General features: G+C 45.0%; 1 long non-coding RNA gene across 1 annotated transcript; it reads right to left on the bottom strand.

Annotated features, from left to right (window-relative positions):
• Positions 1-8,939: 8,939 nt before the first annotated feature.
• Positions 8,940-25,058, bottom strand: LOC137522493 (uncharacterized). The gene is made up of 4 exons (XR_011022310.1): positions 24,170-25,058; positions 20,373-20,473; positions 19,057-19,162; positions 8,940-9,312 (listed from the first exon to the last, which is right to left on the bottom strand). It is a non-coding gene; the product is annotated as an uncharacterized lncRNA (long non-coding RNA).
• Between the last annotated feature and the right edge of the window lie 1,668 nt (positions 25,059-26,726).

Genomic DNA, 26,726 nt, shown 5'->3' with positions numbered 1-26,726 from the left:
TACTTTCAGACTACCCTTCCTACTGTCAGCCTGACTCCTCCCGTCTTGGAGAGCTCAGGTCTGCGGAAGGAATCCGTGCAGTACTCCTGACTGCGCTGAGGCCTTGTCCTCAAAGTGTTACTGTTACACCAAACACTACACTCTACTTAGGTGAACAGAGGTTAGCTAGTATATTGGATTATCAGTGATACTGCAGATCACTTATAATCTGGTATATATCTGCATTCCCTGTGATACTGCAGATCACCGGTAATCAGATCCTCTCTGTGCTTCACCGAACGTTACAGAACGCCAGACCAAATATACAGATGGGCGCACGCACTGACCCTCTAACTGTGCTTGCCACTTCGGTGGATAGCATTCATCAAGCACTGGGCCAGCACAAAGCTTTAATTGATTCCCTTGCAGGCTCTGTGCGAACCCTCCAGACGTCAGTTGATTCAGTGCGATCCCCTCCTAGTGATGACATACGTATGCCTGTACCAGACAAATTTTCCGGCCACAAGTCTGACTTCCGGAATTTCAAGAGTAGAGTGTTATCATACTTCGAGTTAAGACCCCGATCCTCGGGGACTGAGACCCAACGGGTCATTTTCATTAAAACATTATTAACTGGTGATTCCCAGTCCTGGGCATATAATCTGCCTCCCACAGACACAGCTCTGACCTCGGTAGAGGAATTTTTTAAGGCTATGGCCGTGATATACGACGACCCTGACCTTGCGGCAACCTCTGAGCGGAAGCTTAAACTTTTGCGGCAAGGCAGAGGGTCGGTCGAGGATTACGCGGCAGAATTTCGTAGGTGGTCTGTTACCGCCAGGTTTGACAATTTCGCTCTGATGGATTATTTCCTGTCTGGGTTGTCGGAAGAGGTCTCTGACTTGATGTTAACCTTACCCGAGCCCAAGACAGTCGATGAGGCCATAACATCGGCCATCCGAGTCGATCGTCGACTACGCCATCAGAGGCAGACTAGGGGCAGTCACCGTGCCAGGGTGACTTCGTATGCGGCACCTTCTGCTGCGTCTTTAGTAACGGCATCTACGCCTGTCTCACCTCCTCCGGCCTTGCCCCCACCCGAGCCAATGCAAATTGGGCGATCAAAACTGACCCAGGTGGAGCGAAGGCGGAGAATATCAGAACAATTGTGCCTGTATTGTGCAGAAACAGGGCATAGAGTGCGAGACTGTCCTAACAAGCCGGGAAACGGGTCTGCCTAGGAGTAGTGGGGGGTGACACCCTAGGCACATCATTCTCACCCCAAAAAGAGAAGAAGTTACTTCTCCCCTGTACGATTACATGGGATACTAAGTCTGTAACCACTGAGGCTTTTATTGACTCTGGCTCAGCGGCTAATTTTATGAACGTTGAATTTGCTCAGGAGTTGGGTATTCCTCTCACTCCAGTAAGTCCCCCCATTCAGGTCACGGCAGTAGACGATTCCCCTCTGCAACGGAATCGTCCCCTGTCACAGACCCCGCAGGTGAAGGTCACGATAGGGGTACTGCATGGGGAACAACTACAGTTTTTTGTGTTACACATGTCGACCTCCACTATCATCCTAGGCATGCCATGGTTACAACTCCACTCTCCACAAATAGATTGGGCTACGGGTCAGGTAACCAGATGGTCCGATCATTGTCACCAACAGTGTTTAGGGAAGGTGACATTGGGTCAGACCAAGATTTACGTGGAGGGTGTTCCCGAGGTCTATTCCGAGTATTCTGATGTGTTTTGCCCCAAGGCTGCTGATCAATTACCTCCTCATCGCCCTTTCGATTGCCCCATTGATCTCCGTGCTGGTTGTATGCCCCCTAGGGGTCACCTGTATAACTTGTCTGGTCCCGAGAAGATAGCTATGGAGGAATACATTCGTGACAACTTGGCCAAGGGGTTCATTCAGCCCTCCCGGTCGCCTGCTGGGGCTGGTTTCTACTTCGTTAAGAAGAAAGACGGGGGTCTTCGACCTTGTATTGATTACCGGGGTCTTAATAAAATCACGGTAAAAAATCGCTATCCGTTACCATTGATAGACGATTTATTCACGCAGGTCACAACTGCAAAGATCTTTTCTAAGTTAGATCTGAGGGGGGCGTACAACCTAATCCGCATTAGAAGGGGCGATGAATGGAAGACGGCCTTTAACACACCCGACGGGCATTACGAGTATTTAGTGATGCCCTTCGGGTTGTGTAATGCACCAGCCGTCTTCCAGGAACTAATCAATGAGGTATTCCGGGAGGTATTGGGTAGGTTCGTACTGGTATACCTCGATGATATACTAATCTACTCCAATAGCCTCTCCGAGCACAAAGTTCACGTGAAATTTGTCCTGAACAAATTAAGACAAAATATGCTCTACGCTGAGGTGGAAAAGTGTATTTTTGAAGTGACCACAGTCACGTTCCTAGGTTACGTAATTTCCACCTCGGGCCTCTCCATGGATCCTGCCAAGGTCACAGCCGTGCTGGAGTGGCCGCAGCCAGTGGGGTTAAAGGCCCTACAGAGATTTTTAGGGTTCGCAAACTATTACAGGAGGTTCATTAAGGGGTATTCCACGTTAGTTGCCCCCCTTACCAGTCTTACGAAAAAAGGGGCGGATACCAATCACTGGTCTCCTGAAGCCGTGGCGGCATTTGCTCATTTGAAGAAATTATTTTGCTCAGCACCAATTTTGAGACATGTGGACACGTCCTTCCTCTTTATCGTGGAGGTTGATGCCTCGGAAGTTGGGGTAGGGGCGGTGCTGTCTCAATGGTCCGGGTTGCAGGGCAGATTACACCCGTGTGCTTACTTTTCCCGCAGGTTTTCACCTGCAGAAAAAAATTATGATATAGGCAACCGGGAACTTCTGGCTATTAAATTGGCATTTGAGGAGTGGCGCCACTGGTTAGAGGAGGCAGAACACACGATCACAGTTTACACCGACCACAAGAACTTGGAATACATCGAGGGGGCTAAGAGGCTAAGTCCCCGTCAGGCCCGGTGGTCCTTATTTTTTACGAGGTTCAGGTTTATAATCACGTACACTCCAGGCAGCAAAAACGTCAAGGCAGATGCCCTCTCCAGGTGTTTTGAACCAGAGACAGCACAGCCCCCCGCTCCTGAGTCCATCATCCCGCAGAAATTAGTGTTAGCCGCCACAGAGACTTGGGAGGATTGGACAGAGATTTTGGGTCCCTTCCAGCAGGATGTTCCTGAGGGGAAACCCGAAGGGGTAATGTTTATTCCTCTGCTATATCGTTTACAAGTCCTACAACTCTTTCACGCCCATAAGAATGCTGGTCACCCTGGAGCTGCCAGAACGCAGGATCTGATTGCCAGGTGTGCTTGGTGGCCTTCGTTGGCAACTGATTGCAAAGAGTATGTCAGGGAGTGTGTGGTATGTGCCAAGAGTAAACCCTCCCGACTGGCACCTGTAGGAAGGTTGCAGCCTTTGCCCACCCCGAGTGAGCCATGGACCCACTTGTCCATGGATTTTGTGGCGAAATTGCCCAGGTCTGAGGGCATGTCTGTTATTTGGGTGGTAGTCGACCAGTTTAGCAAAATGGCCCATTTTGTGCCCCTGAAAGGACTCCCCTCGGCTCAAGAACTGGCCGAATTGTTTATCATTCACGTCTTCCGGCTGCATGGCGTTCCGGAAGACATTGTATCTGATAGGGGAGTCCAATTTGTGTCTGGATTCTGGAGGGCATTTTGCCACCAAATGGGCATGAAATTGTCTTTCTAGTCAGGCTACCACCCACAGACTAATGGACAGACAGAACGTATTAACCAGTCTTTGGAGCAATTCCTAAGATGTTACGTTGCGGAGGCACAGAGTGACTGGGTGAAATTTCTGCCCTACTCGGAATTCGCCCAAAATAATTTGAAGAATTCCTCATCTGGGTTTTCTCCATTCCAGATTGTGACAGGGAGGTCACCCAAATTCTCCCCTTTTCCAGTTGTCTCGTCTCCATTTCCAGCACTAGAGGACTGGCAGAGGTCACTCAGGGACAATTGGGGAATTGTTAAGGGGAATTTGCAGAAGGCGTTTCAGAGTCAGAAGGGTCAAGCAGATAAGAGACGGTCCGTGGAATGGAAGTTTCAGTCAGGGGATCTAGTCTGGGTGTCCACACGTCACTTGACCCTGAAGCAGCCATCTGCCAAACTGGGCCCCAGGTTTGTGGGTCCATTTTCAGTGGCCAAGAGGATCAACAACGTTACGTATTCCGTTGATCTTCCCACTAGCATGCGTGGGGTAAGGTCCTTCCATGTATCCCTGCTTAAACCAGCAGTCCATGTGGGTCCCACTCCTCCTCCTCCTGTGGTGGTAGATGACCAACCTGAGTACGAGGTAGAAAATTTTTTAGATTCACACATGGTACAAAACTCGGTACAATATCTCGTACATTGGAAAGGGTATGGTATTGAGGAGAGACAATGGGTACCGAGGAACCGTATGCATGCGAATGAGTTGGTGAGGGAGTTTCATGCTTTACATCCAGAAAAGCCCAGAAGGAGCTGTCCGGAGTCCACTCCTCAGGGGGGGGGGGGTACTGTAAATAAACGCGGAAGAGCCGCCGCCAGGAGCCAGCGGCAGGCGGCTCTTTCCGCGCGCAGTGTTGCTGTGCACGGAGAGGCAGCCGCCTCCTCTCAGCACGAGGCGGCTGTCTCCGTGCAGGGGCCCAATGAGAGCGCAGAAACCAAAGCGTTGGACGCGGCGGTTGGTGCACATACCCCCGCTGCTCCGCAGAGCGGGGCTGCTGTGGCTGGGACTCGTAGTCCCTCTGGATCTAGAATGACGCGCGCGCGCGCATTGAGGCAGAACATATGCCAGCCGGGGATGAGTCAGCTGACCAGGTTAATCAGCTGACCCTGGCTCCCCTCCTGATTGGCCCAGCGTTTAGGGAGGTGCTGGAGAGGCCTCCGTGTATATATACTGCTGACTGTTCACTTGCTCCTTGTCTGGCGTTGCGTTCACTTATGTGGGAGCACCCAGATCCGTAGTCAGATCCGCAAGTGTGCCGGGACCAGCTGGAGCCGTAATCCTACACTTAGCTAGATTCTGTTGATAGCTAAAGTACTAGTTTGATTGTGATTATCTGTTATGACCTATTGCCTGCCTGACCAATCTCCTGAGCTCTGATCGTGTACTTCGATATTTCTGATACTCTGTCGCCGAACCCCGGCTCGTTTCTAGACTCTGTTTCTGCCTCCTGATTTTGTACCTCGATCTATCTGATACCCCGTTGCCGAACCCCGCCTGTACTTTGACACCGCCTTTGCCTCCTGATCTTGTACTTTATCTGTCTGTGTGTGTACGACCTGGCTTGTCCGACCTCGAGAACCGACCTTGCTGTTAGAGGCGGTTCCTCGCACTGTTAGTGACCCTTCCTCTTGAGGGTTACTTTCAGATTACCCTTCCTACTGTCAGCCTGACTCCTCCCGTCTTGGAGAGCTCAGGTCTGCGGAAGGAATCCGTGCAGTACTCCTGACTGCGCTGAGGCCTTGTCCTCAAAGTGTTACTGTTACACCAAACACTACACTCTACTTAGGTGAACAGAGGTTAGCTAGTATATTGGATTATCGGTGATACTGCAGATCACTTATAATCTGGTATATATCTGCATTCCCGGTGATACTGCAGATCACCGGTAATCAGATCCTCTCTGTGCTTCACCGAACGTTACACCCAAAGCACGGTGCTTAGGAGTAATATTTGACTCCTCAAATTTACTCCCTAACCAGCTCCTGTCATCTCCAACTCAAAAACATATCTTGAATCCAACCTTTTCTCACTCAGGATACTACTAAAATGTTAGTATATTATATCTCGTCTGGTCTATTCTAATATACTGCTTTGAGGACTACCAACTAACAGACTGGCAACCTTCTAGTCTGTACTGAACTTGGCTGCTCAAGTCATTTATCTTTCTTCTCACTCTTCCTCTGCTCCCCCTCTATGTCAAGCTCTTCATTGGCTACCAATTAACCAGAGAATCCAGTTCAAACTCTTAACCCTACCCTACAAGGCTCTTCACAATCTTCTCCCCATACATCCACTCACTAGTTTCCAGATACCAACCCAAACGCAGTCTCAGATCTGCACATAACCTTCTTTTGCCCTCCTCTAGAATCACCTCCTTGTATTCATGTATACAAGATTTTGCACGTGCTTCACCCCTCCTATGGAGTCCGCTGCCAAAACACATCTGTCACTCTCCAAACTTTGAAATCTTTAAACGCTCCCTCAAAGCTAATTTTTTCCGACAAGCATATGATCTAACTTAGGCCATCATCCCTGTGCCCTCTGGCCAAGTTGTAGTCCTTACTAGATAACCTAAAACACACTGCCTTCAGGTATGAATATTGTATACTAATCCACGTCTTGTTCCCCCCACATTCCTTTAGATTGTAAGCTCGCAAGGACAAGGCTCTCTCACCCTTATGTGTCTTGGAATTTGTTATACATTTTATTAATTGTTACATTTGTTACTGTAATTGCCAATTCTGTATTTTGTACCAATTCTGTATTTTGTATGATGGTGTACACCAATGTCGGTATTATTTTGTACCCCATATTTATATCTTACTTTGTAGCCAAACAGCCAAAGATTTTTCTCTGATGCATCAAAGAAGCATTTAGCATCGGCTAAACGAGCTGCCACCAGCCGTCTGTGTGAAACGGTCCTCACACCGCATGTCCAAGAAAAGGTCACACACTCTAATATTTAGTTGAACAGCCTTTAACTTTGATCTGGGGGCTGCCATACAAATGCTAGATTGTTTACAGAGACGGCCCCATCTGGCCACCTTGGCCGAGAACTCTCTACCATGTATATGTTACGGCCAGAAACCGAAGTCTGGCCACTTCGGGTTCTGGCTGGTCAAAACACAAAGTGGCCGTGCACCTGCGGGCAATGTTAGAAATGAACAGGATTCCCAGCTCCCAGCGGCGTTAAATCAATGAATCCCCCCCCCCCCCCCCCCCCCGGCCAGACTTCGGGTTCTGGCCGTACCATAATTAAGCTTTAGAGGACAATTGAAGTGAGAAGACTATGGAGGCTGTCATGTTTATTTCCTTTTAAACAATACCAGTTGCCTGGCAGCCCTGCTGGTCTGTTTGGCTGCAGAAGTGTCTGAATCACATCAGAAACAAGCATGCAGCTAATCTGTCAGATCTGAGAATAATGTCAGAAACACCTGATCTGCTGCATGCTGGTTTAGGGTCTATGGCTGAAAGTATTAGATGCAGAGGACCAGCAGGATAGCCAAGAAACTGGTATTGCTTAAAAGGAAATAAACATGGCAGCCTCCATATACCTCTCTCTTCAGTTGTCCTTTAACGAAGCTGACCACAGAAACACTACTGGAACAGAACCTCTCCCTGGCAAACAGCATACAAGCTGCGTATCTGACAGATCTATACAGATCCAAAGTGGAAAGCAAAAGGTAGTTTTGTTCTTTAATTTCCAGTGGCTTAAAGAGACACTGAAGCGAAAAAAAAATATATGATATAATGAATTGGTTGTGTACTATGAATAATTACTAGAAGATTAGCAGCAAAGAAAATATTCTCATATTTTTATTTTCAGGTATATAGTGTGTTTTCTAACATTGCATCATTCTCTAATATGTGCAGATTACACAACACTCAGCATTCAAAATGATTCTTTCAGAGCAGTCTGTGAACTAATGACCTCTCCTCTGCCAGAGGAAAAGTAAATAGTTAACTAACAGTTGAGATAATAAAAGTTAGAAAACAGCCCTCTCCATGACTTTGAAAGTCGTAGAGATAATGGCTTTTTTGCATTGAGATAACAACTGGAGTTTCTTAACTCTTCCTGTACTGTAAACAATTAGACTGATGTATCTGATCTTAATGTTTTATTTCTTAGCTGTACTACACATACAAATCATAATATCATAGTTTTTTTTCGCTTCAGTGTCTCTTTAAAGACCCCCCAGCAGTCCATTACACGATGATTATCACAACTGCAAAATTATTTGTCAGAGGGAAGTTAGTTCTTTTCACTGGTCTCCAGTGTTATCCATGCTGTGGACCCACTGAGATATCTCCTCCTATTGCCCATCAACCCATAGGGCATGTTGTAATTTTAGGTAGATACTTGGAATGAAGCAATAAGAGAAAAAAATGTAAATGAATATATACTGTACATGAGTGAAAGGATTTTTTGTATAGATTTGTCCTGAGTTCTTCTGTGCAACTGGCACCATAAAGCAAAAGAAAATTACCTCACATAGGTAAAAAACAACAGGGTGTGTCCTTAATACAGGGAGCCGGTGGCTCAGCAAGCACAATGAAGGACTTTGGAAAGTGTTGATGACTTACATGCTTTGCAGGGTGAGTCATATGAGAGTTCCCTCTTCTCTGCTTATTGAGTGTTTGTATGTTTACCTTTGCATTTGTACAGCTGTGTAAAGGTCACACGCAGTGATGTCATTCATGTAAACTCTGTGACAGCGTTTAATTGTACTGTATTAGGTAGTGGTGCTGGTTTACATATACAAAGTCAGAGATAACTGAAATAAAAGAAAAGGTGTTACCCAGAGGTGCCTATAAGGATCCTTGTTCTCCTCAACAGATGAAATTTCATTGGTTGCTCTACTCCTCTTAGCACCTAATGTTAATAAGCCCCTTTTGACTTGATGCAAGACAAGACACAAAACATTTATATTGTGCTTTTCTCCTGGTGGAATCAAAGCACAGGCACTAGGGTGAGCTCAGTAGACCGCGGCAGTGAGTCTTGCCCAAGGTCTCCTTACTGAGTAGGTGCTGGCTTACTGAACAGGAAGAGTAACGTTTGAACCCAGGCTTCCTGGGTCAGAGGCAGAGCCCTTAACCATTACACTATCCAGCCACTGCTACTTTTTAGTTACTTCCTTTTAGTTTTAGTTGCATGCTTATCCCATCAATCAATAAAGCTCTCTATCAATAAAGCTCATAACAAAACTTTAATTTTCTTCCATGAAATAATTCAGTTTAAAAAAAAATAACAATTATGGTATTAAACAAAAAGTCAGCATCCGAGGTATAGAAAGGCTTAAGCATAGGTGAATAAAAAGAGAACTGAGAGAACCTAGAACCATTTCGATGTCAAAGGTTACAGGGAAAACCACATTTCAGGAGTACCAATCTTAGGGCCTCCAACACGCTCCTTGCCAATAATGGGAGCTCCACTCGTCCCGCCTGAGCAGCTTTGGGTCCAGTGGCTTTAAAGGACGTGATCGCCGCACTTTGATTGGCCCAATAGGCTGCCTGTCAATCCAAGTTTTTTTCTTCAGGCATTATCCAGAACTGGAATAGAACTGTACAGAACACACATATACTGTATATAAGACATTGTAACAGAAGCAGACATTTGTAGGCGGTTGCAGCGATCAGTCCCACAGACTCATACTCCCTTTGAAATGTAAACAAACAAACAAACTGCCCAACTGCCTAAGGACAATGTGACTACATTCAACAATGAAATTGGAAACAATCAATACACAATTAGCAGGAATAACAAGCCAGGAAACCGTAATAGTTTGAGATTTGTGAAAAGGGCATCAATAACAATCATGTATGTGTACAAGCATCCACACACCAATTAGGTGGGTAAACCTCCTAGTATATAATAATTAAGTAGAGAAGTGGAAAGACTTAGGCCTGCCCACAGTCCATATGCAGGTAAGGTTAATGTATAATATAAAACAAAAACAAAAAAAGAAAGAAAAAGCAGAGTTGGTAAAATATGCGGATAATGAAAAACAAATGGAAAGAATACTCACAGGGCCAAATTTTTCAAAGCATTACCGATAGTTTATTTTTCTTAAACTGTCTTAACCAGCAGAGGAACTGTTCTGCATGGTAGACACTTCTCAAATCCTACATAATAGTGTCAGTTTACCGTGGATTTCTAGAGCTGCACTACAGTTAAGAAAAGTGCAGATCCATTTCTAAACTGTTGCAGATTAAGAAGTGTTTAATAGCAGTTCTACAGATAGTGCAGTATTGCAGGCTATGCATGATTAGTGAAGTGCTCCTCCCCCCTGCTGCCAGGTGTCCCGTGAAGGTGTACTGTGCCTTCCAGTGCTGGACATTGATGCAATACAGCAGATGTATTGGTTTCCTCAGCAACAGGAATTTCCCTCACACACTGCACTGTCTGAGAGACTTTTCTAACTCCTCCTATTCCTAACAGTTTAACCACTTGAGGACCCACCCTTTACCCCCCCCCCCCCCCTTAAGGACCAGCGTTGTTTTAGCTGATCTGTGCTGGGTGGGCTGTGCAGCCCCAGCACAGATCAGGGTGCAGGCAGAGCGACCAGATCGCCCCCCTTTTTTCCCCACTAGGAGGATGATGTGCTGGGGGGGTCTGATCGCTCCTGCCTGCCTGGGGGTTGCAGGGGGGGGGGCACCTCAAAGCCCCCCTCCGCGGCGAAATTCCCCCCCTCCCTCTCATCCCTGTCCCCCCTGGCAATCTGGGCTGCACAGGACGCTATCCGTCCTGTGCAGCCAGTGACAGGCTGTCCCCTGTCACATGGCGGCGATCCCCGGCCGCTGATTGGCCGGTGATCGCCGATCTGCCTTACGGCGCTGCTGCGCAGCAGCGCCGTACAATGTAAACAAAACGGATTATTTCCGCTTGTGTTTACATTTAGCCTGCGAACCGCGATCGGCGGCCCGCAGGCTATTCACGGAGCCCCCCGCCGTGAATTGACAGGAAGCAGCCGCTCGCGCGAGCGGCTGCTTCCTGTTTAATTAGCCTGCAGCCGGCGACGCAGAACTGCATCACTGGTCCTGCAGCTGCCACTTTGCCGACGCGCGGTATGAGTGCGCGGTCGGCAAGTGGTTAAGAAGGAATCTGCACTATTTAGTGATTTAATAAGATGTCTGAGACAATACTGCAAGGATTTCTAAAAACCTACCAATATTTTGTGTCAGACACTCTTGATAAATGGCCCTCACAGTTTCCCGTGAATCCAGGTTTAATGTTTTTCTCCAGAATAAATTTACTCTCAGGCAGCGCTCAGCTGAGTTGATCTATCAGGCTGATCTATGGTCGAGGCGTTGTTTGACATCAGGGGGCCGCTGTACACATGCTAGAGTGTCGTCAGAAGCGGTCGTTATCGTGTCCATCTAGCCTATGTACACAGCTGTAGTCATAATAGCCCCTATCGTAGTCCAATTTTGGGGGAAAGAGTTAATGGGCATGATTCACAAAGCTTTTTCACTTATTTTCCTCTGTGTTCACCTTATCTATGTTACATGTTTAAGCTTCCAAAGACCAAAAATATAATATAATGATGGTAAGAAAAGTACTATTGAAATGAAGTTAATCAGGAACAACTTACTGTGAGTGATTATTTTGCTTGTACATGTGCTGAAAGGGTATTTTTATCAATGACAAACCCAGGATTTTCAAGGGGGGGATTCCTGAAAGGTCTCCCTCAGCCACACACAATACAGTATAATAATATGGTAGAACATCATGCTGGGTACACATAATGCAATTTATTGTCCAACTGACAGGATCTGACAATTATTTCTTAAATGTCCGATCTGCTCCTGATCGAAAACCGGATCAATCAGGAGCAGTTTGGATACAGATAATAATGAGGACAGCCAACATTGGTAATGAAGGGGAAAGTGAAGCATTCACACAGCAGGAGCACAGGGATGTGCTCATACCTGACTCTGTTAAGTTCCCCAAAGCTGCTCCATGATCTGTGCACATGCTGCTGCTCCATGCTCTGTACACATGCTGCTGCTCCATGCTCTGTACACATGCTGCTGCTCCATGCTCTTTACACACACTGCTGCTCCAGGCTCTGTACACACACTGCTGCTCCATGCTCTGTACACACACTGCTGCTCCATGATCTGTACACATGCTGCTACTCCATGCTCTGTACACACACTGCTGCTCCATGCTCTGTACACACGCTGCTGCTCCATGCTCTGTACACACGCTGCTGCTCCATGCTCTGTACACATGCTGCTGCTCCATACTCTTTACACACACTGCTGCTCCATGCTCTGTACACACACGCTGCTGCTCCATACTCTGTACACTCACTGCTGCTCCATGCTCTGTACACATGCTGCTGCTCCATACTCTGTACACATGCTGCAGCTCCATCCAAAGTCAACTGTAGCAGAGATAGAAAGGGGGCAGTGCTGTGAGCTGCAGGATACCTGCAGACATTCTGGTGTCTCAGCTTGTGTGCCTGTCCCCAGACACTTCACTGGCCCTGGTCTGAGGGGGGATTCGGGGCCGCTGTAATCCCCCCTGCGTTTAACTATGAATGAGGAGATAAATAGGAAAGAACGCAGAGGAGGAGGGGTTGCACTTTGCTTTAGATCAGCTTTGAAAATCAGACCACTTACTGTAGGTCCTACCAACTCGTTTGAATGCTTGGGGGTGCAACTTTCAGCTGAGAAAAACATTAACATATTGCTGATCTACCGCCCACCAGAAAAACACTCAGACTTCCTTAAGGAACTTGTAGACCTCCTATGCAACCTAGCACTTGAACACCCCAGATGGATTGTTCTTGGAGATTTCAATACATGGGTGGATGACTCCTCTTCAAAACTTGGAATAGAGCTACCTCGTGCCTTACATGAACTGGGCTTCCTCCAATCAATCAGCTCTGCTACTCACAGGAAAGGCCACACTCTGGACCTTATATTCCATACTGGGCTGTCAATAGCCAATGTGGAAATTAATCCTGTTGCCTGGTCAGACCATCACACTATCCACTTCTCCCTCTCAATACCAGCTGTCAAACACCAGGTCAAGAATCAAATAAAATATCGCCGCTTAAAAGGGCTAACACCTCAACATATCCGAGATAACCTTAGCTTTGATGAATTGACTGACTCCAGCTTGGACCCTGATACTCTGGTGTTTAAATACAACAAATGTGTGTCCTCCACCTTTGAGACCATTGCTCCTCTGCGCACCAAATATCTTACTCCACACCATCATGCACAGTGGTTTGATAACGCTATAAAAGAGCTGAAAAGACAAGGCCGAAAACTTGAGAGACTGTGGCGCAAATCTCAGTCCCCAGAAGACAAACATGCCTTAATCCTCCACTTGAAGAGCTACCAAAAGGTAATCACGGGAAAAAAATCATCCTTTCTATCACAAGACATTGCAAATGCAGTTAACAAACCAGCCCAACTGTTCCGCACAGTAGAAAAACTCTGCAACCCGGAGTCTTCAAAGGACCTCTGTGACCAATTTGCCCATTTCTTCACAGACAAAGTCTCCGCTATAAGGTCCGCCATCCAACTTACAGCATCTGAGCCTAATATAGCGCCGAAGACCATTAGCAGAGACAATGTAACACCTTGGTCAAACTTCAAAGAAATTGATGAAGAAGTCACATCAAGCATCCTCCTTCACGTCCGCCTAACTACCTGTGACCTAGATCCTGGCCCAACACAGTTCATGTTGAACTGCCCCGACCTGTTCGTACAGGTATTCCTAAAAATTGTTAACTGTTCCTTAAAATCAGGGATATTTCCTGCTTTACTGAAGGAAGCAATCATCAGGCCTCTCCTCAAAAAACCCTCCCTGGACCCAGATGCAATGACCAGCTACAGACCTGTCTCTAACCTCCCCTTTCTGGGCAAGCTAATTGAAAAAGCTGTTTACCTCCAGCTAGAAGCCAAAATCCTACAAAACAACAGTTATGACCCATTCCAGTCTGGCTTCAGGAAACACCACAGCACTGAAACTGCCCTCATCGAAATATGCAACCACCTGCTCATGGCAAGAGACAGAGGAGAGTGCTCCATCCTCATACTGCTAGACCTTTCTGCAGCCTTTGATACAGTTGACCATGACATCTTGATAAACAGGCTACAGGAATACTGCGGCATTGATGGCATAGTTCTTCAGTGGTTTCAATCCTTCTTGAGTGGCAGAACCCACAAAGTGTCTATGGGGGCCTTCCTGTCCACCCCTGTATCACTTAAGTATGGGGTGCCCCAGGGCTCAATCCTTTCTCCCCTGCTTTTAACGATTTACATGTTACCGCTGGGAAAACTAATCCAAAAACATGGCCTGACATACCACTGCTATGCAGACGACACCCAACTATATCTTTCCTTCAAGCCTGGTGTGACAGACCCAACTCTAACTATAAACGCCTGCTTACGTGAACTACAGCAATGGATGAATGACAACTGGCTGAAACTAAATGCAGACAAAACTGAAGTCCTTCTGATAGCAGGGCAGAGCATGATAACAAAACAACTTAACTTGCAGTCTTCACCAATGGGAATAGGAGGCACGGATCTGCGCAGCTCTGATCATGTGCGTAGCCTGGGAGTTCTAATTGATTGGGATTTAAACTTCAGAACTCAAATCTCTGCTGTGGTGAAATCATCCTATTTTCACCTGAAGAACATTGCAAAAATCAAGCACCTCATACCCCCAGAAGATCTGCCAACCTTAGTCCACGCCTTCATCACATCCCGACTGGACTACTGCAATGCTCTCTACACTGGCCTTCCAAAAAAGGTCTTGTACCGACTACAGCTGATACAGAATACTGCTGCCAGACTGCTAACCAACCAACCCCGTCACTGCCACATAACGCCAGTCCTGCACTCCCTTCACTGGCTACCTATAGAATGGAGGGTCCTATTCAAGATCGGCCTACTGACATTTAAATCCCTGAATAATTTAGGCCCTGGATACATGAAAGATATGTTGCAGCTGCGTAGCAATCCCCGCATTCTCAGATCAACAGGTTCTAATAATCTAGTCATACCCAGAGTCCACTTGGAAACTTTTGGTCCCAGAGCCTTCTGTCATGCTGCCCCTACGTTTTGGAACTCCTTACCTCAACAGATCAGGACAGCTCCATCCCTGGACGTGTTTAAATCCAGACTGAAAACCCACCTGTTCAGTTTGGCATTTGCAGAAATATAACTTTTGTTGTGTGAATACTTCATCCTACTAATTACTGAATCTGAGAGAGCCTAAGCGCTTTGAGTCCTATGGGAGAAAAGCGCTATAGAAATGTTATTGTATTGTATATATTGTATTAAATAAAACATGTATGAGACTTTTGTGAATAGAGCCTAATGTGTGTGTTTTTTGGAATGTGGGAGACAAACTCCATGCAGATAGTGGCCTGGCACAGATTTGAAATGTGTAGCCCAGTGCTGCAAGACGAAAGTGCTATCCACTATGCAACCATGCCGCCCCATCTTTGTATTGATTTTATTTGAATTTTTTTTATATTATTAGTTTGAGAGACTTATACTACTGTATAAATGCATAAGAGCAATAGACATGTTTCCTTTAATAGAGTATCACTTTGTAGTGTATCCCAATTCCTTCTAATGATATTTTGTATGCAGTAACCCCTAAAAATGTGTAAAGAGCAATGAAATTTGTTAGCTTCAAACTTTCTCCTCTTCTTCAATAAACCACGACTCTCTCTGTTTCTGGCTTTGATCACTGCTTCATCTAAACTGTTTCAGATCACTACAATTCCTCCTTAGTCTTAGACTAAGAAATTGTCTTTACAGCGAGCTATCCAACTGTGTTCCAGGATGAAAGTTCCTTCAACGTAACACAGAATCAGATGCTCTTGGTTTTCAAAAACAGCCAAACTGAACATTGTTGTCTTCCATTATGTAAGGATCCGCTCCTCTCGGCCGCAGTATGGTCTGAGGCGACGATTGAGGTAGAGTCAGCTGACACTTAGCAGAGGTTTATTTTAATAATATGAATTTATAGTTTCTGACCCTGCCTAGGATTGAACCCTGGTCTCCCACATCAGAGGTGGTGAGCTTGACCACTGTGCTATAACTAATACTCTCACAAAGCTTTGCTGGTCAGCATTGGGTGGGTCAGCTGGCCTGTTGTGGTCATCTGTTTCAGCTGATCTCACTGTCAGCTGATTTATGCCTGCGTGTGATTGGCTGTTGTGTGCATGTGGCCGGCCACTGATTGGTTGCATGTAGTATATAAGTCTGCTGAGTGCTTCCTGTCATTGCCTGTGATAGCGTTAGCTAATCTAACTGCTGGGTGCGTGTAGCCTGGTTGGAAAACTATTCTTTATTGGATTACTCAAATTTTTGACCTCTGCCTGATTTTGGACCTTCCTTGCTTGCTGCCTGAACTGACCCTGGAAATTCTCGACTACTCTCTTGCCTGCTCCTTCTGTACTGCGAATCTCGGATACCTGTGTATGACCCCAGACTGTTATTGGACTCTGCTTTTGTTTCTTGTGTTTGGTGTTGGTGATCTATCTATACCCACCCTGCATTCAGCCTCAATATCTTGCGCCCTAAAGGCCTGGGTGTAACCGAAGTTGGGTAGGTGTTGTCTCTCACCTCCCGTTCTAGCGGGGACGCGACACACAAGGCGAAGACGGCGGAGGTAGATTGGGACATTGAGGCTGATTCGTGGGTGGATAGGTTGCCAGACCTTACACATTACCACTTTTAATTTGTGAAATTCCAACTGATCACCTCCCCAAACATAAGCACATTTTTTAGATTTGATTCTTTGGTACTTGAGATGAGCAGGAATTCATAGAATTCTTTCTCTGATACATCTCACTCCACAAGGATATCATTTTCTGGTTATCCTGACCTGAGCAGCAACACCTCCCCTCTCAGAAGAGATGGTGTCAATCTCCTAGTGATGCAACAGGAGGTGTGCATAGCATAAGTGGGTGCCATAGTTGTCCCCATAGCTATGCCAACCATCTGATGGTATCACTGACCACTGAAGTGTATTGATGTATATGAATCTCACAAAATCGTAATTTCACATCGTAATTCACAATTATGATGCAAAATCTGGATGCAAAAATGCCATTAAAACTTGTTAATTAAAACTTGTTAATTTTGTTTGTACCCATAATCAGGAACCGTAATTTCACAATTACACCTAATGTTCACTTAATTTTGTAGCAACTATAGCGGTCAATAACAAAGCCACTATAAAGAAAAATAGGAAGTTTATTCAAAAAATAAACATGAAAATATTTATTAAAAAAAAGTCACTTGTGTGCTGACATGTACAGCCCTGCAGCAAGCCCTTAAAGCTGCAGTGGCCTAATTAGTGAAAAATGGCCTGGTCTTTGGGAGGGTAAAGCCTGTGGTCCTGAAGTGGTTAATCCCAGGTTATAGGAAACATGTGTATGGTCTTGATAAAGTGCTACAGCACCCCGATTAACATGTAAATTGTGTTGCTGTTTTTCCACTAGTGCGATTAAATTCTGTCTGAATCGCAATTGCTGACCTGCTGCATTTCTATACTTTGTATAGGAGCGCAGGAGAATGGCATAGCAATTATGCCGCTATGTGCTTTTCCCCGTGATTCAGCAATTCAAACTATTGTCCCACCACATTATTTTTTCTCCCATTGGAAATCACATGTGCAAACACACCGCAATCACACCAGACACCTGATGGATTGCGGTGCAATCGTGGCGAAGTCGTGGTAGAGGAAATAGAGGAAACGCGGTCACATCATTTCCTAAACGAAAATACAACATAGGAATAAAATAAATTTACAGTGCATTTTGTTCTGGAACAAATGTACTTTTTACTTTTCAAAAGTTTTTATGAAACAGGACCATCCCCACCAAAACCACCAGGCACAGAAACACCTTCTTCCCCCAGGCAGTCCTCCTACTCAATGAATGAGAGCATGCCTGTAGGCCACACTGCTCCACATAGTACACATCATATCATGGGTTTCCCGCACGATGGGGCTGCTATCCGCACTATGTGCTTGGTTATTGCTGTTATTGTTAATGTTTTGTTATTGTTAATATTGTTGTAGTTATACTGTCGCTGTGATACTGTTGCATGCTATGTAACCACTATCTGCACTATGTCGACGATGTAAACTTGCACTACCAACCTTGTCTGCCATGTGCCCACAAATAATTCCGGGTGTGGCACAATGTGTCGCACTTGGCGAATAAAGATAAAGATGATTCTGAAAAGAGATAAGGGGCAGTAGGTAAATTGATCGGGGTGATGGCCCAGCTGCGGGGGTGGGGCTTCGGGAAATTGCGGCGACCCAACAGGGAGCTCTGGGGGTCTCTTTATTATAAGAGATCCCCAGATGCAGCGGCGGATGTTCGGAGGGTGTGCATCTCCAGGGGAGCGAGGGAGCAGTGCTGTGGTGCTGAATGACATCCTCACAGTGTAAAACCTCGCTCCACATTGCTCGTAACATGGGAGCATCGCTCAGACTTTTGCCCGAGTAATACTCCCTAACGATCGGCCATCACGCAAAGGAAACCGGCAATAGGATTGCATCTGCAAACTATTTATCACCTTGAATAGGACATGACCCATAGGCCCATATGCAATTCACTTTTTCTTCCAGGAGTTTCCTCCTAGGAGATCATTTTTTCATCTTCGATTAATAATAACTTTTTAGCACTTTGCAGTAGTAGGTGAAATTAGGTACTATCAAATTATTTTGAGTATTTTCATGCTTGCTGGTGATTTTAAAAGGTAATTTTATTGACAAGTTTGAAAATATCACCTGGGGAAAACTCAGATGAAACAGTGAGTTCCATATGGGCCATAATCAGAAGGCCAGATTCTTTATATATATCCTTGATGCTTGGAAAAATTGAGCGCAAAAGAAGAGGATGGCAGTGGATGGACAGCACATGAGAAACTATGAACATGCCTATTCAAAGCTGTGATTGACAGACATATCTGACGTGCAGAAATACATATGGTCACGAAGAGTCGGAGTCGACTAAATGAATGAGGAGGAGGAGCTCTAGCTCAGCTTCCAATTTTAGTATTGGAGTAATGCTGCAACCTTCATCCCTTCTTTCCTGCAAGCTCTGCCTCTGTGTGTACTGACTGAGTTCCTGAACCCGCACACTACGCACATCCTCTGTTACCCCAACTTCTGTCTCTTGCTAAAAATGCCTGGAATTCACAAGACTAGGGGACTCAAAGAAATGTGCAGGTTACAGACTAACTAGGCCAACTGCTTCTGCTCTCCAAAGCAATTGCTATGGCGGTTATAGTTATTGCTACAACCTTACCTGTCTTGAAATGCTCTGCCTCACTGTGAAACGTGCCCTTGTAGCAGAGATCTTATCCTTTGCAAGTAGGCCGAAAATGGAGAAATCTTCAGAACATTATTTTTACCTATAGCAAGAAATAGGAACCTGAGTACTGAAAATAGACATCGCAGAGCAATTGCCTTAGCCCAGTCTTTTTTAGTGTGTACAGTATATGAGCCTTCAATCTCTGTACAGAGAAATGATGATCGGGGCAAGGGGCAGACATAGACGTCAGATCATTCCCTGTTTTGGATGCAAACCTATAAAACTAAGCTATGATCATTAAAGAGAACCTGAGGTGGGAGTGATACGAAGGGTGACATATTAATTTCCTTTTAAACAGTTCAAGTTTCCCGGCTGCTGGTGCTCTGACTTAAGTTTGAGTGGATTAGCCAAAGAGATCAGCCGGACTTGCCAGGCAACTGGAATTGTTTAAAAGGGAATAAACCTTTCAGCCCCTGTATCCCTCTCACCTAAAGTCCCCTTAAAATGTCTGTACATATCTTTAGACAGGTCTGCTGTGCCTGTTACTATTCTTACACCAGCGTTCAGAGAATGCAGCTTCCTCTTGTCAAGCTGTAGGCATGATTAATTTAACTGCTCATCTGAGAAGAAATAAGTCTTCCTTATTCATGAGCTGTACTTTTCCTCTAATGCTTTGCCGGCAGAATGGCCACAACAAACCCCAGATGACATGCTGCACCTTGTAAGCAACAAGCCGTGATGAGATTACAGGCGCAATCTCCTTGTGTCAGGAATAGCAAGGGCCAATGATCCCGCTCGGGTCCGCGATCGCAGGCTCCCTTAGGAACAAGCATTTATTGCCATGACGTCATCGGTAAATCATAAACGTCTGGTTGAGTGGCCCTCAGGACATAGCAACGGCGTGGAGAGGCACCCAACCAGTTAATGCTGCTTCTTTCCTCTGATATCAGCAGATAGGGGAATTGGCGAGTCTGCTGCGAGCGAAGGTTGCGAACGTGATGGATGAGCCTCCCTATCTTTCAGGAAGCTGCAATAAGGTATCGCCGTTGTGCTTCATGGCATGATGACAAGTAATCATTCAGGAACGACTATGCTGACAGTGAGCAATCATCACTGAAGATGCTCGGAAAAGGCAAAACGAAAGTGTGGATTCACCAAGTGCTATCACTTTGACAAGAGCCCGCTGTCTGGTGTTCACCGTAAGGGGCGTCATAAACAATTTTTACATGGGTAGGTGGTCGCTGTTTGTGGAACATGTCTCCATATTAAAGGGAAAGTGCGAGATGGATAACGAAATAAGATCTACTTACCTGGGTCTTCCTCCAGCCCCTGGCTGCCGATATGTCTCTCGCCACAGCTCTGCTCCCAGCCGGTGTCCCTGGGTCCCCTCCGTTGCAGATGCCAACCTGGTCTGTAGGAGAACCAAATTACTTAATGGTCTGTATGGATCACTATAATGGGAGAAACCCAAAGTCTTAATATGTACTTAAATAATAAAAAAAATAATAATATACTTGTCAATTTGCAGTGAATAAAACTAGAGAAGCAACCATTTCTGAATAGGTCACACAGGCCGTTGCCTAGGAAAGCAGGCTTGTTAGGGTGCCCATACATTACTTGACATTGTGGCAGACCAACTAATAATTTTAAAAGAAATCTAAAGTTAAAAAAAAGTTTAACTTACCTGGGTCTCCTTGCAGCCCCCCCGCAGTCATCTTGTGCCCACGACGTCCTTCCGCAACTCTTCAGCAAGCAGCGGCGACCCCCTGAAAGCTGACCGGTCATGGCCAGTCGGAGGCTACCCCAGAGCCGCACTCACCCTGACCACGCTCCCGTTGCCGGAAGCGTTCTATCGTTTTCCAGTACTGCGGATGCACATTACGTTGGAGGCATGTGGCTGGACAGCTTTCACTGGGTCGCTGCTGCTGGCCAGAGGGTCTTGGAAGGATGGCAAGGACACAGAATGATGGGGGAGGGGCTGCAAGAAGCCCCATGAGAGTACTGTTCTTTTTTTAACTTTAGATTTCCTTTAAAAGTAATAAAAGTGATATGCAAACACCAACTCCAGCTTGTGTCATTTTTTGCATATATACTTCACTCAAACATGATAGCATCCAAACAGATCCCACATGGCCCATTAAGTTTTTACCACAATTTATTATATTCTGCAAAATTATTTAAGGAATCTTGCCATCTTTTTCACTTTGAAAGGGCAGGAATAGTGATGAGATGATGATAGGTTGTGGAAAACTACTGCACATTCAGTCTATATTAGGTCACTCTACTATACTGTATAGTCATCAGATAGCTGCTGTAAACTCTTACGCTTTTTGAATGAAACAAGATCACCAATTTATTAGTAATGGGATCTGTTGACAATTATTTTGGGATGCCGATTATGGAACACGGTTCTTCATCATTTAGTCTTAGTATCTCCAGGCTTTCCCAGTCCTCTCATTTAAAACCTCACTCACTGTAAGGTTGTCACTGACTGTGTAGAAGTGAAATGGAAAGAGGTTTAAAACAAGCCCTTTTCCAGGTCATAAGTTTGGGGTAGATCAAATGTATGTAACTTTGTTTAGTTAGACAATTCCATAAAGAAACTAAAGAAGGAGGGGCACAGGCTGGAACGTCAATGGTAAAAACATCAGTCCTCTAAAGAAAAACATTCGGTAATTCTCCACCTGAAAAACTACCAATAACCATCAAGAAAAAGTCATTTTTTCACAGGACATTACAAAAGCAGCCAACAAACCAGCTCGACTATTTTGCACAGCTGACGGTCTCTGCAGCCCAGGGCCGGGACGTGGCAGAGGCAAGAGAGGCTCCAGCCTCAGGGCGCACTGTAGGAGGGGGAACACAACTCACTCAGCTATCATTCCTCTATTTTGTTTGAAGCAGAGAGAAATATGAAAAGGGGATACATGACAGTGACTGAAAGCTAGATAACTAGAGATTAAGGTGTTGGAGGGTGATGGCTGGGATGGTAGGGATGGAGGGGGGCACTTATGTGTCTTAGCCTTGGGTGCTGGAGGACCTTGTCCCAGCTCTGCTGCAGCCCATGTTGCCAGAAACCCAGTATCACATCCTCAAAGGACCTATGTGAGTAGATTGTCAATTTCTTCACCTGAATGGTCTGTCATTCAGTCTACTGTAACTTAACCCAATGCAGAGCTATATGATGGACACCATGATCTGACTTCCAGGTAACTACTGAAGACGAAAGCTCAAATAAACCTTCACCAGACTATCTGTGGCTTGGACCCTGGCCCAACAAAGTTAATGTTGAATTGCCCTGACCTGATTAGAACAAAATATAAAAAAATAGTCAACTGTTCCTTGCAAGAAGGCTTCCCTTCTGTCTGAAACAATCATCAGGTCACTACTCAAGAACTCATCCTTAGACCCAGATCTATGAGAGGCTACAGACCTGTTTCTTCCAACTTTCCTTTTCAGGGGAAAGGGTTGCCTATGTCCAACGTGAAGCCAGACTCTCAGCAATCAACATGAATGACTCTCAGGAAACAACGTGATTGACCCTCTAAAATCACAGATGCTAAACAGCCCTCATCCAAATCTGCAATGATTTTCTCATGGCAAGAGACAGAGGAGAGCGGTTCATCCTGAATCTGCTGGATCTTCCAGCAGCTTTTGAAAAAGATGATCATGAAATCTCACTGCAGGAGTACTGTAGTATCGATGGTGTAGTCCTCCACTGGTTCAACTCCCCCTTGGCTGGAAGAACACAAATGGTATCTTGGGCCTGTCCTGTCCAACCCTTTACCACTAAAATATTATGAGCCTCTTTTCTGTTCACCCTATACATGTTACTAATTATATAAATACAGGCCTTTCAAATAAAGACTTGCACCACCTGCAGTTAGAAACAGAATGCTGCTGCAAGGCTGTTAGCAAACCAACCATGCCTTAAAACCACTTTTTTTCTGATTCCACTGGCAACCCATAAAATTGAGATTACTCTTCAAGAAGACTGGTCTACTATCATTGGAATCCCTGCATACTTTAGGCCCAGGATATCTAAAGGATTTGTTGCACATGCATCACATCTCCCACAACCTCAGATGAACAGGATCTAATAACTTCCAATTAAACTCTTTGGACCCAGAGTCTTCTGTCATGCTGCCTCTACCCTTTGGAAATCCCAACCACACTCAATAAAGACAGCTCAAACCCCGAAGGTGTTTAAATACAAACTGGAAAGGTTTCTGTTTAGTCTAGCATTTATGGACACATAGCTTCTCCCTTTGTAGCACATTCCACCATGAAACTAATTACTGATCTTAAAAATATCTATGCGCTTTGAGTCCTGTGGGTGAAAAGTGCTTTACAAATGTTATTGTTGTTATTGTAGAACCATATGATGGTGAAGATGAAAGGTGGCGTGCTGCTCATAACTCCACAGTGGCATTTACAGAATATCATGTTTTGAAATGAGCAGTTTTTGTTTCTCCCATCTCCGCCTTACAAAATAGCAGTATTCTCTGTACATAGAAACCTGTTTCTAAAAGAAAAAACAGAGTAGCCAAGCAGCTCAGGGTGACCCAAACTACTAGGAATGTATGGGGGGATAAAAGGAACCAAAAAGCCCTCCTACTAAAAAAGCAAAGCTTGGTGTAATTGCCTTCTTAAAACAGAAGGAAATTTGCAATGATTCAGTTATAAGTGAACATTTGTGGTTACCCACAATGCACTACTACTAAATATGCAAATTATCCCTTTTCACCCTTGTTAAGCCAAGCAAGCATCCAGAACCGCAGGTGTATAGCAAGCTTAACAAGCTTGGCTTAAGAAGGGCGATAATTTGCATATTTAGTAGTAGTGCATTGTGGGTAACCACAAATGTTCACTTATAACTGAATCATTGCAAATTTCCTTCTGCTAAAAGAAAAAAAAGTTTGGATGCTGTGTAAAATGTAAAAAACAATTTGCAAATCGTTGAAACCTAATATTTCAGTAAAAATGGCAAAAACACAACATAAAGACAAAAGCCGGAATTTTGAAACATAAATGTTCATCTGCAATTTTTTGCCAAGAATACATTAAAAAAAATTGGGACAAAGGCATGTTTACCACTGTGTTGCTTTACCTCATCTTAAAGGGAACCAGAGGAAGAAGTGATTTGGAGGCTGCCATATTCATTTCCTTTTAAAGAGTACCAGTTTCCTGGGAGTCCTGTTGATCTTCTGAAGTCAGTATTATTAGAATCAGAATAATATTTATTTAGCCGAGTTTGTAAGTTTGGGCAGATTGTATTAAAAGCAGAGTTGAAATCTAGGAAGAGGATCCTGGTGTAGTTGTTGGGTCTGTCCAGATGTTCCATGATGAATTCCAGACTGATGTTGATGACATCCTCTATGGACCTGTTTGCTCTGTAAGGGCAAATTGAAATGGATCTAGGAGAGCATCGGTGGAGTCTTTCAGATGAGTGATGACCAGTTTTTCAAGAATCTTCACGACAGTTGGGGTAAGGGCAACGGGTCTGTAGTTTTTGAGGTGTTTTTTGGGGTACTGGTATGATGGTGGACCTTTTTTTTTTAAAAGTGTTTTTATTAATTTTTTTAATTTTTTCACAAAGGATTCACAGCAGATAATCCAATACACTTTTTTACAGAAGTGGTTGTCCCCCCTCCTGCCATGGTGGACATTTTCAGGCAGGAGGGTACTTTGTCTACCGTCAGGGATTTCTGAAATATGGCGGTCAGTACAAGGGCTAGCTGGCTAGCACAGGTTCTCAGGCACATAGACGACATGCCATCTGTGCCAGAGGCTTTCCTGGGGTTCAGTTTTTGGAGATGCCTGAGTACATCAGTCTCCTGGACTGCTGCTGGTGCTAGGAGGACATGGTCTGTTCTGGGAGAAATGGATGTGGGGGTGCCCTGGAGGTGGCCCCCTTGTCTCCTATGTGGATGGGTTGGTGTTCAAACCTACAGTAGAGTTTTTAATTAATCACAGAAACAGCAGCGCAGATACGGAGAAATGCTGCTAGAGGTGAGCTGGCTTCACAGCGCAATAAAAAGGAAATGTATGTCTATGATACCTCAGCGCAATGGATACAAATTTGCCCACATGCAGCAGGGTGGTCACAGTACCTGTTCCAGAAGTTCCCACCTCTGTTACTATGCGGGGTCTGTAATCTTGCTGTAATCCTGACAAACCAAAACCGGTCCGTGTAGGTAACAGACTGGTCACGCTGGACGGATTTCCGGCTCTCTAGGTCATGTGATCCACGCTGTTCCTGGTGGATGATTCCCAAATGCGTCTCTTGCGTCACAATGATACTGCAAGAGAAGCGGAAACAATAGTGCACACCGTATGGGTCAGGACAGACCAAGCGCAGGAATCCACTTACTAGATAAAAGCTTTTTAATGGCAGTATTGCAACGTAGCCTCCACTTCCCGACTCGAGTTTCGGCTTTTCGCCTTCGTCAGGGGGTGGGGCTACAGACACAAGAGGTCATTTTTATTTACGTAACTCCTCCCTACACATAGTGGAGGGGTTAAAAACAGCAGCATATACATGTACATATCTGCATAAAACAGTAGTAAAAACAGTGGTAAAACAGTAGTAAAAACCACATAGCTGGTTATAACAACACCATGGATTAGAAATAATAAAAATATAAAAACAATACTATAATACATTCTTAAAGGAACAGTACATTAAATTCACTCGTCTCGTATAAAACAATTCAAGTCAATATTGGCATTCAGGCCATGGGGTGCCAGGCTTTGTAGCTGAAATATCCAGCGGGTCTCCAGCTGTGATAGCCTTTTAATCACACTGCCACCCCTCCAGTGAGGTTTTATCAGGTCTATTCCATAACACCTTATGCCTGCTGGATCTTTATTATGGCACTTAGAGAAAAAGCAGGATTACAGACCCCGCATAGTAACAGAGGTGGGAACTTCTGGAACAGGTACTTTGACCACCCTGCTGCATGTGGGCAAATTTGTATCCATTGCGCTGAGGTATCATAGACATACACTACAGTAGAGTTTGTTGAGCTTTTTGGCTAGTTCGAGGTTCGCGGGACGCATGTTGAGGAGGGGGTTTGAAGTTTGTGGCTGCTCTAAGGCCTTGCCAGACTTCCCGTGAGTTGTTGGACCGAAGACTGAGGCTTAGCTTGTTGGAGTAGTCCTTTTTTGCGGTGCTAAGTTTGCGCTTAAGGGTTTATCTGGCAGCCTTGAACTCCTCTGGTGTGCCAGACTTGTGTGCTACTTCCTTGATTTTCCGAAGCCGTGGCACTGTACAAAGTAAGAAAAACCAACATGGGGTTCATAATGATACAGACAATGATATAGTACATCAACTATGGACACTGGTACAAAATACAGAATTGGTAATTACAATGACAAATGTAACATGATGAATAAAATGTATAACTGAGTGCAAAATTAATAATTCCATGACACAAAAGGGTGAGAGAGTCCTGCCCTTGCCAGCTTACAATCTAAAGGAATGGGGGGAGGGGGGAGGGGGGAGACTCAAGAGTTGGGGAAGTATGCAGTATACATACAGGCAGGGTGTGTCTAGATTATCTAGTAAATAATACAACTTGGTGACAAATCAAAGGGTTAAAGGCCTAAGTTACAGCGTATGCTTGTCGAAAAAAAATTGAGTTTTGAGGGATTGTTTAAAATTT

The sequence above is a fragment of the Hyperolius riggenbachi genome, chromosome 6 (genome assembly GCF_040937935.1).
Source record: "Hyperolius riggenbachi isolate aHypRig1 chromosome 6, aHypRig1.pri, whole genome shotgun sequence".
NCBI lineage: Eukaryota > Metazoa > Chordata > Amphibia > Anura > Hyperoliidae > Hyperolius > Hyperolius riggenbachi.
This window is presented reverse-complemented; position numbering and strand designations above follow the sequence as displayed.